Below are 14,697 nucleotides of genomic sequence, written 5' to 3'. Positions count from 1 at the left end.
TATCCCAAATCATACTACACAAACCACGCAAAACAAATTTTGGCCTCATACTCTGGCTCACACTTGCAATCAAAAATTTTTTCCTTTGTACTAGGGAGTAAATTTTAATACTCAGAATTTTAATTAATTTGCATTATCCTAATTACCAGAAACATTAATTGCTTTATCATATATGTATTGGTTGTATTTATTTCTTTGTAAATTCTTGTTCACTTTCCCCTTTTCTTCTTAGAACTTTTTTCTTATTGATTTATAGGAGATCTTTATATATTCTTGACAAAAATGCTTTCTTTTACATATTGAATATAGTCTGTTACATCTATCTATATATAGAAATATATAATACATACTTTTTAACTTTCGAAGCTTAATTGTCTTTGTGGTACATAATTTTTAAAATGTGTAGTAGCCTAACAATATTTATTCATTCCTTTATTAATGGCCTTTTGTTTTATCATTAAGAATTCTTCATTTCCTACCCTAAATTATAAGACATTTTCCTGTATCTTCTGCTAGTATTTCATAGATTTTTTTTAATATTTATATATTTGTCATATCGGCAATTTTTGTTTGTGAATTTGTGAGAAATAAGGAACTAACCTTTTCTTTCTTCAAGTGAATTGGAAAATTTAAATAAAAATGTTATGGGAAAGCAGACTTCCAATCCAAGAGAGTCTTTTTTCTATGAAAGGCTGGTTTATTTATCACACAAATATAATATAAAAATGAAGAAGTCATCATTTATTAGAATATATTTGTATAATTGTGGATTTATTATATATATAATATATGCTATTTTTTGTCAAATACAAAGCTTAATATAAACTTATATTAAGCTATATGCAATTGTCTGCTAATTTTACTATCTAGTCTTAGGTGGAATTTACTGGGATTTAGTGCTCAGATTATGAGAAAGAAGAATTTAATTACAGGAGTTCTCATTGTGGTTCAGCAGGTCAAGACCCCAACATAATATCTGTGAAGAGGTGGGTTTGATCCCTGGCCTCACTCAGTGGGTTAAGATCTGGTATTGCCACCAGCTGTGACTGAAAATGCAGCTCAGATCTGGTGTTGCTGTGGCATAGGCCTGTAGCTACAGCTCCATTTCAACCCCTAGTCCAGGAACTTTCATATACCGAAGGTGTGGCCTTAAAAAAAAAAAAAAAAGAATTCAATACATTTAGCAGTGACATTACACTAGGAGTTTGTGTTGATGTGTAGTGACATTATTTTTAGACTAAACATTGTACACTGGAGACAAATTACATAGTGCCGTATTACATATAAACAAGTGAACAAAGGAAAGAGATGAGGCCTTTGGCCTGAAGAAATCTTAGAGGATTCATGGTAGTTACTGTCAAGTATTTGAAATGATATATGTAATGAGAGCCGGCCAATGAATAAGCATAGAGAGAAGCAACATTTAATTTAATGAAATAGAAAGTTCTTTGTTATTAACACTGGCTAAGAATTGAGTAGGTGGTCATGTGAGGAAGGGAGTTTCTGGTCACTGGAGGAATCCAAGCAGAAACTGGGAAGCTGCTTTCAGACCATGCATAGGGGATTGGGACTGGAGAGTCTGCTGGATGTTAGACTAACATTTTATTTCTAAGATAATGTTATTTAACTTTGTACCATATCACTTAGAATTTCATAGCCTCGTGAAAATTAAACGATGGGAACATAAACTGACGAATTTCCTAATGTAAATGAAAATTTTGTAAGACGTGATGAAAAATTTAATATGAAAGATTAAGAAACAATGAAGGGGAGTTCCTGTCGTGGCTCAGCAGAAACGAATCCAACTAGGAACCATAAGGTTGAAAGTTCAATCCCTGGCCTCGCTCAGTGGGTTAAGGATTTGACGCTGCTGTGAGCTGTGGTATAGGTCACAGATGCGTCTCGGATCTGGTGTTGCTATGGCTGTGGTGTAGGCCGGCAGCTGTAGCTCTGATTAGACACCTAGCCTGGGAACCTCCATATGCCACGGATGTGGCCGTAAAAAGACAAAAAGACAAAAATTAAAAAAAGAAACAATAAAGGTGTTTTTTGATTTCTACTGATTGCCATAAACATATTTTCTAACACAGACAAGTGAGGGAAAGCAAAGTAGAAGGTGAAAAATCCAGAGGCTAATGGCAATGAGGAGGAGGGGAAGAAAGTCTGATACTCCCATAACTTGTGTTTGCTGTTAACCTGTGTCAGGTTCTCAGCACATTCCACGACATCTCAGTCACTCATTTCTAAACATTGTTTTAGTTACTTTGATGTTTGCTTGCAAGTGTTCTTAATTTTCTCTCAAGACAAATGTATATACTTTAAGCAAAGCATTATTAAGCAAAGCATGCTTTAGGCTGCTTCACATTAAGTCTTTCTAACATGCAAATAGAAAAGAGAACCTTTTGGAAAATCTCATCCTGTTTTCCACAGTGGCTGCACCAATTTAGATTCACACCAACAGTGTCTGAGTGTTCCCTTTTCTCCATATTCTCTCCAAAATTTATTTTTAGATGTTTTAATGATAGCCATTCTGACAGGTGTGAGATGATATCTAATTATTATTTTGATTTACATTTTTCTGATAATTAATGACGTTGAATACCTTTCCATGTGCTTGTTTACCATATGTTTGTCTTCTTTGGAAAAATGTCTATTTAGGTCTTCTGCCCATTTTTAATCAGGTTGTTTTTTTTATATTGAGTTGTCTGAGTTGTTTATATATGTTTGTATATTAATTGCTACTGGTTGTATTATTTGCAAATATTTTCTCCCATTTAGTAGGTTATCTTTTTGTTTCATTGATGATTTCCTTTGCTGTACAAAAGCTTTTTGGTTATTTAGATACCAATTTTTTTTTTTTTTGCTTTTATTTCCTTTGCCTTAGGAGACAGATTCAAACAATATTGTCAGAGAATGTTCTGCCTATCTTTTCTTCTAGGAGTTTTATGGTTTCTGGTCTTATATTTAGGTCCTTGATCCATTTTGAATCTATTTTTCTATGTGCTATTAAAAAGCATTCTGATTTCATTCTTTTACCTGTAATTATCCTGTTTTCACACCCAGTCCTTGCCCACTGGTTAGTGGAGAAGATCCTGGGGCTGGTTCTGGCCCACTGGGAGACAGAGCCAGGTTCTGGAATCTGTCTGCAGGGTCCAGGGGTTCCAGAGCTGGTATAGGAACACTGGTGGGTGGGGCCAGTTCCTGACACAGCTGGCTACAGGGTCCAAAATGTCTCAAACCTTGTGTCAGCCTGCTAGTAAGTGGGGCTGGCTCTGTGGAGGCTGGCTTTGAGGCCCAAGGTGTTTCAGGACTGGCATGGACCTGCTGGTGCATGGGCGACAGTTGTCCTAGGGCTGGCGTCCACTTCAAATGAAGTGAGGCTGTTTCCTGAGACTAAAGCAGGCTAGCTGGTAGGCAGGGCTGGGTCCCAGAGGATTCTGGGGTGGTGCCTGCCCACTGGTGGATAGAGCTATGTCCCGAGACCTCTGATTGTAGGACCCTGAGGGTCCCTGATCTAGTACCTGGGCACTGTAATGTGGGATTGGTCCTGGGTCCCCTGGTGGGTAGGGCCATATCTTGGTGCAGTTGAGGACTCGGGATCTTAGGGCAGCCTATCTGCTGGTAGGTGGGGCTGTGTGCCTGTTCAGTTATTTCCTTGACCTGAGGCATCCCAGTACTAGTGCCTACAGTTAGGTGGGCCTAGGGTAAGCCTGGGTCCTGAGGCTAAAAACTAGAGGAGGAATGAGCTCCCCAGTATGGCTGCTGCCAGTGTCCCTGTCCCCTGGATGAGCTCTAGTTGCTTCCTGCCTCTCCAGGGGACTCTCTAAGATCAGCAGGTAGGTCTGACCCAGGCTTCTTTCAAATTACTGCTTCTGCTCTGGGTCCCAGAGCATGAGATTTTGTATGCATCTTTTAAAAGTGAAATCTCTATTCTTATAGTTCTCTGGGTCTGTGAAATTTAGCCCTACTGGCCTTTAAGGCCAGGTATTCTTGGGACTTGTTTTCACAGTGTTGGGCCCTTGGGCTGAAGAATCCAATATTAGCTCAGACCCCTTGGTCCTTGGGGGAAACCTCTGCAATTATAACTAATCTCCCATTTGTAAGTAACCAGCCTTAAAGTGTGGGTTTTGTCTATACCATGACCATGCCTCACCCATCTGTCTTGTTGTAGTTCCTTTATATATAGATTTAGTTGTAGAAAATCTTTTCTGGTAGCTCCCATCTTTTTCATTGCCAGTTGTTTTATAAAAAGTTGTACTTTTGGCATGCAGGTGAGAGGAGGTGAGTGCCACATCTTCCTACTCTGCCAACTTCATACATCGTGGCTAATATTATCAATGAATTTTCTTATAAAGAAACAGAAAAGAAGGAAGTTTATTCACTTGCCAGGGACAAAAACCACTCTCTTAATTTCCTTTGTTATCTTTTCCCATGTAACTCTTCCTTCCTAAGGTAGGGCACAAAAAAACAGAAAGTAATATACAGAAAGAAGACTGGGTTAAGTTCTTCCTTAAGCATCCCTAAAGGTCAAATAATAACAGGGAGAGTTTTGACATTTTTGAAAATGATTATATGGAGACACTCAAAGCTAAACTACTTAGCCTTGGTTAAAATGAAAGGTGATGCAGCATCACCATACACAGTTCCTGAATGGCATTTATTTGAAATATTCCTTCCTGTTTCTTTCCCTTCTTCCCTCCTCTCCTGCCTCCATTTCTCCTTCTTTTCTTATTTTCCAGTGTCTACACTCTCTTTTATTTACTTTCACAATTTTCTGCCTTCTGATTTACTTGATATAAAATATACTTACTATAAACATATTAAAAATATTCTGGACTCTGATTCACATTGTAAATGGATCCCTTTTCCAGAAAAAAAAAAAAAAAAAAAAAAAAGAACTTCCCCCTCCTCCCTACAGCACTATCGTTGTTAGTACATTCTGCTAGTTGTGCTGAATGTTAAAATAATTTCTGGGCATATCTTTTAACTGAATGCCCAGCATGGTACTCCTAGTACTGAATGTTTTAATTGGCCATTTTCTCCTTTTGGAGCCCAGAATAAAAGCGGTAATCATATTTTCCAGACACTGTTAGCACTGTTTGGCATTTTCCTAATAAAGCCTAAATGCTCCTGGCCTTTCATCACAGCTTTCCAAACCACCCTACCCTGATTGCTGTAGCCTGGAAACATCACCTCCCACTGGCTGCAAGTTTTACTGAACAATCAGCAATTTGCCTAGAGGAATGATGACCATGTTTTATTTCTCTGACTTTCAAGTAGTCAGGCTTCTTTTAAATCAATTCAGCTTTATGCTCAGTCTTTGAAGGATGGTAGTGGGGCTGCTATTCAATTCTCAGAAAGTAATCAGTAGCAGTAAATAGAAATGTCTCCTATGAAGAATTAATTATCGTGTCTGTTAACCTGTGGATCAGAACTGAATGAAAAGCTGGGCGAGAAAGGGCCACGCAGAACGAGATGTCATCTCCCCAAAGTGAGCTTGTTGAAATATGATTTCATGAGCACAGGTTTTCCTTAGTTCTGTTTTAGTCTTTATTGAAATGAAAAAGAAATGCCTCAGGAAATTGAAATATCTATCGTTGACAGCACTGCCTACAAGTCAGGACACCTTTTTTTTTTTTTTTCTTTTCTATATTAATCATCCATCTTTTCCTTAACAAATGAGTGGAAAGGGGCATCTTTTTCTTGAGATTCATTTTTAAACCCCAAATGGCAGTGTTCAGGCTAAAGTAATCACTGTGTCATAGTTATTTATTTAAGTAGAAATTTATTGTCAATACCGTCCTTTAAAATAAAAGGAGTGAAAAATATATGGATATATGAGTTGGATATGTACAACATAATGCATTAGAGAACTCTACATTGCACACTCAGAAGAGAAGGAAGGAAAAGCTACACAAGAAAGAGTGAGAAACAGTCTACTTCAACACTGACAAAAGACCAGCAATTAATACCTGCAGGGAAATGAAAGAAAAGGGCTAGCATAGATAGTCAATATCTCCCTGAAGAGCATTTGCTTAAAGAGAAGGGGGGAAATTCTAATTTGGTAATCATTGTTCTATTTGCCATATCTCATTTGTTCTTCAAAGGAATTTTTGATGATACATCATTTGCATTTCACAAATTGAGTATTGCAAAGATTAAGATGCATCCCCCAAATCACATAGCCAGGGGGTAAAAGGATGAGATTTGTTGAGCTCTGAACCTTTTGCTCTCTCTACTATAGCAAGCTGTCTCAAACTAAAAAGCAGTTTTATATAGAGATAGAAAGATATATAGGAGTTCCCGTCATGGCACAGTGGAAACGAATCTGACTAGAAACCATGAGGTTGCAGGTTCGATCCCTGGCCTCTCTCAGTGGGTTAAGGATCTGGCATTGCCATGAGCTGTGGTGTAGGTCACAGATGCAGCTCAGATCTGGCATTGCTGTGGCTCTGGCATAGGCTGGCAGCTATAGCTCCAATTAGACCCCTAGTCTGGGAACTTCCACATGATGTGGGTGCGGCCCTGAAAAGACAAAAAGACAAAAAAAAAAAAAAAGAAATTTAAATATTACTATACACATTCTTTAAATAGAGACATAATAATCTTTAAGTTCTCTAATCTTTCATTTAACATATATTTATTGTTTTTTAACATATATGACTGGGGATATAATAATAAAATGTGAACAAAATATAGCATTTAAGAAACACAGTACATAGGAGGAAAATATACCATGAACAAATAATTATTGTGAGGAATTTTAAACTTAAAACTTTTTCACAGCAAAGGAAACCATAAACAAAATGAAAAGACAACCCACAGGATGGGAGAAAATATTTGCAAATGATGCAATTGAGGCGGGATTAATCTCCAAAATATACAATTAGCTCAATATCAAAAATCAAACAACCCAATCAAAAAATAGGCAGATCAAAATGACACTTCTCCAAAGAAGACATACAGGTGGCCAACAATCACATTAAAAAGATGTTCAACTTTGCTAATTATGAGAGAAGTGTCAATCAAAACTACGATGAGGTATCATGTCACACCTGACAAAATGGCCATCATCAAAAAAATACAAATCGTAAATGCTCAAGAGGGTGTGGAGAGAGAGGAACACTCCTATATTATCAGTGGAAATTGGTACAACCACTAGGGAAAACAGCAAGGAGTTCCTTAAAAAATTAAAGATAGAACTCCCATATGATCCAGCAATCCCAGTCTTGGGCATATATCCAGAGAAAACCATAATTTTGAAATGATACATGCACCTTAATGTTGATTGCAGCATTATTTATGATAGCCAAATGGAATAGCCTAAATGTCCACCGACATAGGAATGGATAAAGAAGATGTGGTATATTTACATAATGGAATATTACTCAGCCACAAAAAGAATGAAATAATGCCATTTGTAATAACATGGATGAATCTAGAGATTGCCATACTAAATGAAGTAAGCCAGATAGAGAAAGACAAATATCATTGATATCACTTATATTTGAAAATTTTAAAACATTATACAAATAAACTTATATACAAAATAGAAATATATCCATGGACATAGAAACCAAATTTATGATGACCAAAGGGGAAGGAGAGGGTGATAAATTAGGAGCTTGGGATTAACATGTACACACTAAAATAGATGACATAACCAACAAGGAACTACTGTATAGCACAGGGAAATATACTTAGTGTTTTATAATAAGCTATAAGGAAAAAAATCTGAAAAATGATATAAATATAACTGAATACCTTTGCTGTATAGCTGAAACTAACACAACGTTGTAAATGAACTAGTCTTCATTTTTTTAAGGTCTAAATTAAAAAAATAGGATTTTCTGAGAGAACATTCCTCAATCCTTTAGAAATAAATAATTCCCCACCTATTTGTAGGCTCCTATAACAAGAGAACAGGAGGGTGGGATGACAGGGCTTTTTACTCTCACAACTACTGTGATTTTTTTTTAATTTGCTAATAAATTACACATAAATTAGGAAAGAAGATGATGAAACTATCATTGTTGGCACTTGAAATTATTATAAAACTAAAACTCACCATAGAACCTAGTGAAAAACCATGTAAACAATATGAAAATGCAATACAATTATAGGGCATAAAATCAATATACAGAAACCAAAACCATTTGTATGTATAAAACATAAACCACTTAGAAGGTATATAATAACAGAAAACTGCTCTCACAAGACCCATATGGAGAAACGTATAATATAACTCTAACAAAAAAAAAAGGATATAGGTCATCTTAAATAATAAAAATGCTAATATTCTCAGATAATTTATAGTTTTATCAAATCATCAAGATGCTTCTAAGGATCAAATGGGATAATATCAGAAATAGCCAGGACATTTTGAAAATGAATATCAGAGAAATAGGCTAGGTCCTACCATTTATTAAAATAATTATAAATTATTTAATAAATAATTATTTAAATTTATAATTATTAAATAATTATAAATTATTTAATAAATAATTATTTTAATAAATGGTAATACTACCCAAAGTAATCTACAGATTCAATGCAATCCCTATCAAATGACCTATGACATTTTTCACAGAACTAAAACAAACAATCCAAAGATTTATATGGAACCACAAAAGACCCAGAATTGCCAAAGCAATTCTGAGGAACAAAAACCAAGCAGGAGGCATAACTCTCCCAGATTTCAGGCAATATTACAAAGCCCCAGTAATCAAGACAGTGTATTACTGGTACCAAAACAGACAGACAGACCATTGGAAGACAATAGAGAACCCAGAAATAAACCCCTGACACCTGTGGTCAACTAATCTTTGATAAAAGAAGGCAAGAATATAAAGTGGGAAAAAGATAGTCTTTCAGCAAGTATTGCTGGGAAACCTGGGCAGCTGCATGCAAATCAATGAAACTAGAACACACCCTCACACCATGCACCAAAATAAACTCAAAATGGCGTAAAGACTTAAATATAAGACAAGACACTATCAAACTCCTGAAAGAGAACATAGGCAAAACATTCTCTGACATCAACATCATGAATATTTCATCAGGTCAGTCTCCCAAAGCAACAGAAATAAAAGCCAACATAAACCAAACTGACAAGCTTTTGCACAGCAAAGGAAACCAAAAAGAAAACAAAAAGACAACTTACAGAATGGGAGAAATAGTTTAAAATGATGCAACTGATAAGGACCTAAACTCTAAAATATTCCAATAACTTATAAAACTCAGCAGTAAAAAAGCCAATAGCCCAATTGAAAAATGGGCAAAAGACCTGAATAGACATTTTTCCAAGGTAGATGTAAGATGGCCAACAAGCACTTGAAACAATGCTCAACATCCCTGATTATTAGAGAAATGCAAATCAAAACTACCATGAGATACCATCTTACACCAGTCAGAATGGCCATCATATATAAGGTCACAAATAACATGCTGGAGGGGATGTGGAGAAAAGGGAACCCTCCTGCACTGTTGGTGGGAATGTAAACTGGTACAACCACTATGGAGAACAGTATGGGGGTCCCTTAGAAATCTATCCATAGAACTACCATATGACCCAGCAATCCCACTCTTGGGCATATATCTGGACAAAACTTTCCTTAAAAAAGACACATGCACCCGCATGTTCACTGCAGCACTATTCACAACAGCCAAGACATAGAATCGACCCAAATGTCCACTAAAATATGATTGGATTAGGATGATGTGGTATATATACACAATGGAATACTACTCAGCCATAAAAAGAACAAAATCATGCCATTTGCAGCAACATGGATGGAACTAGAGACTCTCATCCTGAGTGAAGTAAGTCAAAAAGAGAACTGCAAATACCATATGATATCACATATCTGGAATCTAATATACGGCACAAAGGAAACTTTCCACAGAAAAAAAAAAATCATGGACTTAGTAGACTTGTGGTTGCCAAGGGGGAGGGGGAGGGAGTGGGAGGGACAGGAAGCTTGGGGTAAATAGATGCAGAATGTTGCCTTTGGGATGGATTAGCAATGGGACCCTGCTGTGTAGCACTGGGAAGTCTCTCTAGTCTCTTATGATGGAACACATAATGTGAGAAAAAAGAATGTATGCATGTAAGTGTAACTGGGTCACCATGCTGTACAGTAGGAAAAAAATACATAAATAAATGATAAAAAAATGACAATGTGTCATGAGCAGACATGAAGACCAATATAATATAATAGTAATGCCACAATTAGTTTCAAGCACATTTAGCAATCTAAATTACAAAAGGCATCATAGGTAATCAATGATGAGAAGATAGATAATTTAATAAATGATCTCAGGAGAACTGTATGGTCATCTAGACATAGTCAGATCTATGCCTTCCATCCTCTGCCAGATGGATTTCTAGTGGTCTGAAGATGCAAATGTAAAAACATAAATAAATAAAACTATAAGGTAAGACCATGAGATAATATATTCCTAACCTTGGAGCAAGAATAATATTTCTGTTTTTGGCTAAAAATTCAGAAGCATTAAAATGAATACATTCAAGTAATTTAAAAAATCCACATGCCTTAAATAGTAGAAAACCAGAACACTTTGAAAGTAACATGAGGAAAGAAAAATATAAATTAACATAATATATTTTGAATCCATACCTATTATGGGATAATTTTCCATAGATATATAATAAATTATCTAGAAAATATTAAAAAAGCAAGATCACAATAGAAAAATAAGCCTAGACTATTAATAGAAGGCTCAGTAAAAAAAGAAAATTACAAATAGTCCTTAAAAATAATCAGGTAGTAGCAATTTCATCCTTCCAGTTGCGTAAGACAGAAAACTTGGAATAATAATTTACTTCTTTATTTCCTTTACATTACATATCAATGTTTCAGGAAGTCTTGTTTGCTATATCTTAAAAATACATCTGGAATCAGACAACCCATTTCTGTCACTAGCAACCTGGACTAAGCTGCCACCGTCTCTTGATAGGATTGCTGCTTTAGCCTTCTAACTGATCTTTCTGCTTCCACTCCTCTTCCAGCTTGCTTTAATCTTATTAGTAGCTATAGTGATTGTTTTATTTTTTTTTTAATTTTTTTGTCTTCTTGCTATTTCTTGGGCCACTCCCGCGGCATATGGAGGTTCCCAGGCTAGGGGTCCAATCGGAGCTATAGCCACTGGCCTATGCCAGAGCCACAGCAACGCGGGATCCGAGCCACGTCTGCAACCTACACCACAGCTCACGGCGACGTCGGATCGTTAACCCAATGAGCAAGGGCAGGGACGGAACCTGCAACCTCATGGTTCCTAGTCGGATTCGTTAACCACTGCGCCACGATGGGAACTCCTATAGTGATTGTTTTAAAGTTTATGTCATCTCATGTCCTTTTTCCTTGACTTCTTCAGTAGATTTTTTCTTCATTTTATCCAGAATGAAAGCCAGAGTTTTTTACATTGTTTACAAATCCCTGTGCATTCTGGTTTAACATTCTTTCTCTAACAATCTATTCCACTCTTCTATTCTCCTGCTCTGCTTCAGTCACACTGAACTTGTGATTCCTTCACAATGCCAGATATTATTCCACCTTGATGTTTTGCACTTGCTATTCCATCTACCTGGAACTCTCTTTCCCCAGATACCTCTCTTATCTTCAAGTTTTGCCTAAATGTAACTCTCATTCTTCTGTCACCTTATTCTACTTTTATTTCTTGAGAACAGTTATCATTATCTAATATTATATTATAATTTACTGTACACATACCATTAGCTGTATAATTAAATCTATATTTTTTTTCTATTCAGTTCACTTTTATATTCCCATCACCTAGAATAAGGCTGGCACATAGTAAGGATTCAATAAATATTTGTTCAATGAATAAGTTTAATTCTGTTCCTAATCCTACAGGGAAATGTAACTTAAAATTACAGTGATATGCCATTTTCATATAACAAATTGGCAAAATCTAAAGTTGATAACACCCTCTGGCAAGACATACTTTCATAAATTACTTGTGGGTGTGTAAAATGGTGCAAACCATATGGAGGGAAATTTGGCACTATCTGCTACAGTACATTGGTACATATTCTTTGGTGTACCAAGTCCATTTATTCGCACAAGGATAAAATGCCATATGGTCAGGTTCTTTATTGTCGTAGCATTGTTAAAGTAAAGAATGGAAAATATTAAAAAAAGAGCTGGTTGAACAAATTAAAGTACATTAATATATAGGAATACTATATGGCTTAAAAAATAAGGATTGGTTCTCTATGCACTGATTTCAAAAATTTTCCTAGCTACATTTTTGAACTTTAAAAAATGTACAAAGAAGTATGTACAATAATCTAACATTTGCGTAATAAGAGAAATTAAGCAATTACATATTAACATTTGTTTGTACCTATCTATCAACTATGGCAGGATGTAGAAGAAATCAATTAGTGTTTGTAGGATGGAAAAAGACCAAAAAAGGAAAAATGGAGGCAAAGTTAAGCAGGAGATATTTCTCTTCACACACGTATTTACTTTATATTTTTGAGTAATGTTAAAGATGCTATATTGATATGTTAAAATATTGACTATAGATAACTAAGTTTTAAAATACTGCAAGTTTGCCGCGGGAGCGGCCCAAGAAATAGCAAAAGGACAAAAAAAAAAAAAAAAAAAAAAAAAAATACTGCAAGTTTGCATTTACTACAAAAGAACTATAGATTTAAAAAACTGACTTCTTAATCACATTCTAAAGAGTAATTAATACAGAGGCAGAAATTTTCTTCAGAACTTAGAAATTTGTTACACTTTTGAGAATAGATTGAAGAAAATCACTATGTGAATGGATGAAATCAGCCATATGGAAAAACATGCACCTACGTAATTATTTCTTGGAAATAGGTGGTCCTAATCAAGAGATGAGGGTGTAGTTTCTATCAAAATATGACTGCAATAAGCATGTTCAAATTATGACTAAGACAGTGCTATTAAAAAAGGAAAAAAGATATTTCGTGAGGGAGATAGTTGATTAGAAACAGAAATGCAAGTGTCGGAAAGAGAAGGTGACACCTCGTTCTTCCATGTCCCATGGTTGGAGTCCTCTGGACAATAGTCATTAGCTTCTGGTCTGCTTAGTGTATGTACACACTCACTGTGCAGATGGATACAAACACCCTTAAAGCTTTATGGAAAAATCCACTAAAAATATCTCATTCCATCATCCTACTTAAATTAATAACAACTTTCTAGTTATTATCAGATGTAGCTATCTGAGAAGGAATAACAAGATAAGGTTAATTTGAACATTTCATTCTACTCGATGATTATATTTTACAGTGGAAATCAGTACATGTATATTTTATTCTCTTGAGATTTTGGCTAATATAATCCCATCTCCCTGAGTTTGATCATCCTAGGGATATTAACAAATGCTAAAAGCCCATGAAACCAATAAGTGCAGAGTTGAATCCTATCACCAAGGTGTTGCCAGGAGGAATTCTCAGGATGACCAGCCAGTGACATTACTGATATCACCTTGTATTACTATGGTCCTCCTACTACAAGCATAGGAACAAAGGTAATTTGATAGCTGAACATAGGATGGAAAGAATGAAATGACTGAGGTAACTCACGCTATGTCCCAGTTTTTAAAATGCTGTTAAGATGAAAATATGAAAAAGTTTTTTGTTCCCTAGAAAAATTGGTCATCAAGGTATCACTCAAAAAAGAGAAAAGATTATCTCCTATTTCATTAATGCAGAACAGTCATAAAATGCACTGTTAAACTAACTACCAAATAGGGCACTCTTAATCTAAAAAAAAAAAACCTGAAAAAGTCGAATTACCTTCTTCTCAATTACTATGCAAATAAAAATTGATAAGAGCCTCCGTGTCTCTTTCTGTTAATGACCGTTCAAGCAAAGAGAATATTCCATTAGAAAAAAAAAAGAAAACAACTTCCCACATAATATCACCTTTTTCAAATTATTACTATAGTGACTGATAGGTTACTTTAAATATGGGACTATGGAAGTGGAAAACATAAGAGCACAGTACTAGAAGCTCTTAGTCCCCAGTTATTCAAATAAAATTCTTCAGGGAATTTATTTTTGTCTTTTTGGAGCATGCCCATTACATATGGAGGTTCCCAGGCCAGGGATCAAATTGGAGCTGCAGCTCCCTTCCTACACCACAGCCACAGCAACACCAGATCTGAGCCGCATCTGCAACCTACAGCACAGCTCACAGAAATGCCAGATCCTTAACCCACTGAGTGAGGCCAGGGGTCAAACCTGGATCATGGATCCTAGTTGGGGTTCATTACCACTGAGCCATGATGGGAACTCCTTTTTAGGGTTTTTTATTTCATTTCCGTTAAACTTTTTCCCATAAGGGAAGTTTTGTTGTTGTTGTTTGTTTGTTTTGCCACCTATGATGAATTTTTAAGTGAATCAGTTGTTTATTAAGTACTAAAGCACAAAGTAGGGTAAGAAACCAAGACTTCTGTTCTCAGTCTTGCCCTTTCTCTTAAATCTTCTTCTCCTTTTGAGCCATTTTATCTCCCCTTCCTTCCAAATGATTCCTTATTGAGTGCTGCATAGTTTTGCTTGCTTTCTCTGAATCATTTTAATACAATTTACTTATCGTTGCAGACAACAGATACTAGCTTACCTAATTATGTAGAGAATTAAATTAGGTAACAGTTGTAAGTATATAA

At 35.7% G+C, this 14,697-nt stretch overlaps 1 protein-coding gene across 1 annotated transcript in view; it reads left to right on the top strand.

Moving 5' to 3' along the window:
- Nucleotides 1–14,697, top strand: part of LOC146404857 (uncharacterized) — a 464,658-nt gene that overhangs the window by 419,863 nt on the left and 30,098 nt on the right. The gene's annotated exons all lie outside the window — the stretch shown is intronic.

The sequence above is a fragment of the Sus scrofa genome, chromosome 3 (assembly GCF_054392235.1).
Source record: "Sus scrofa isolate SSC_HxYL_T2T_F1_AM1 chromosome 3, Sscrofa_HxYL_maternal_Yorkshire_Landrace_v2.0, whole genome shotgun sequence".
Classification (NCBI taxonomy): domain Eukaryota; kingdom Metazoa; phylum Chordata; class Mammalia; order Artiodactyla; family Suidae; genus Sus; species Sus scrofa.
The sequence above is the reverse complement of the archived record's forward strand: the minus strand, read 5'-3'. Positions and strand labels throughout refer to the sequence as shown.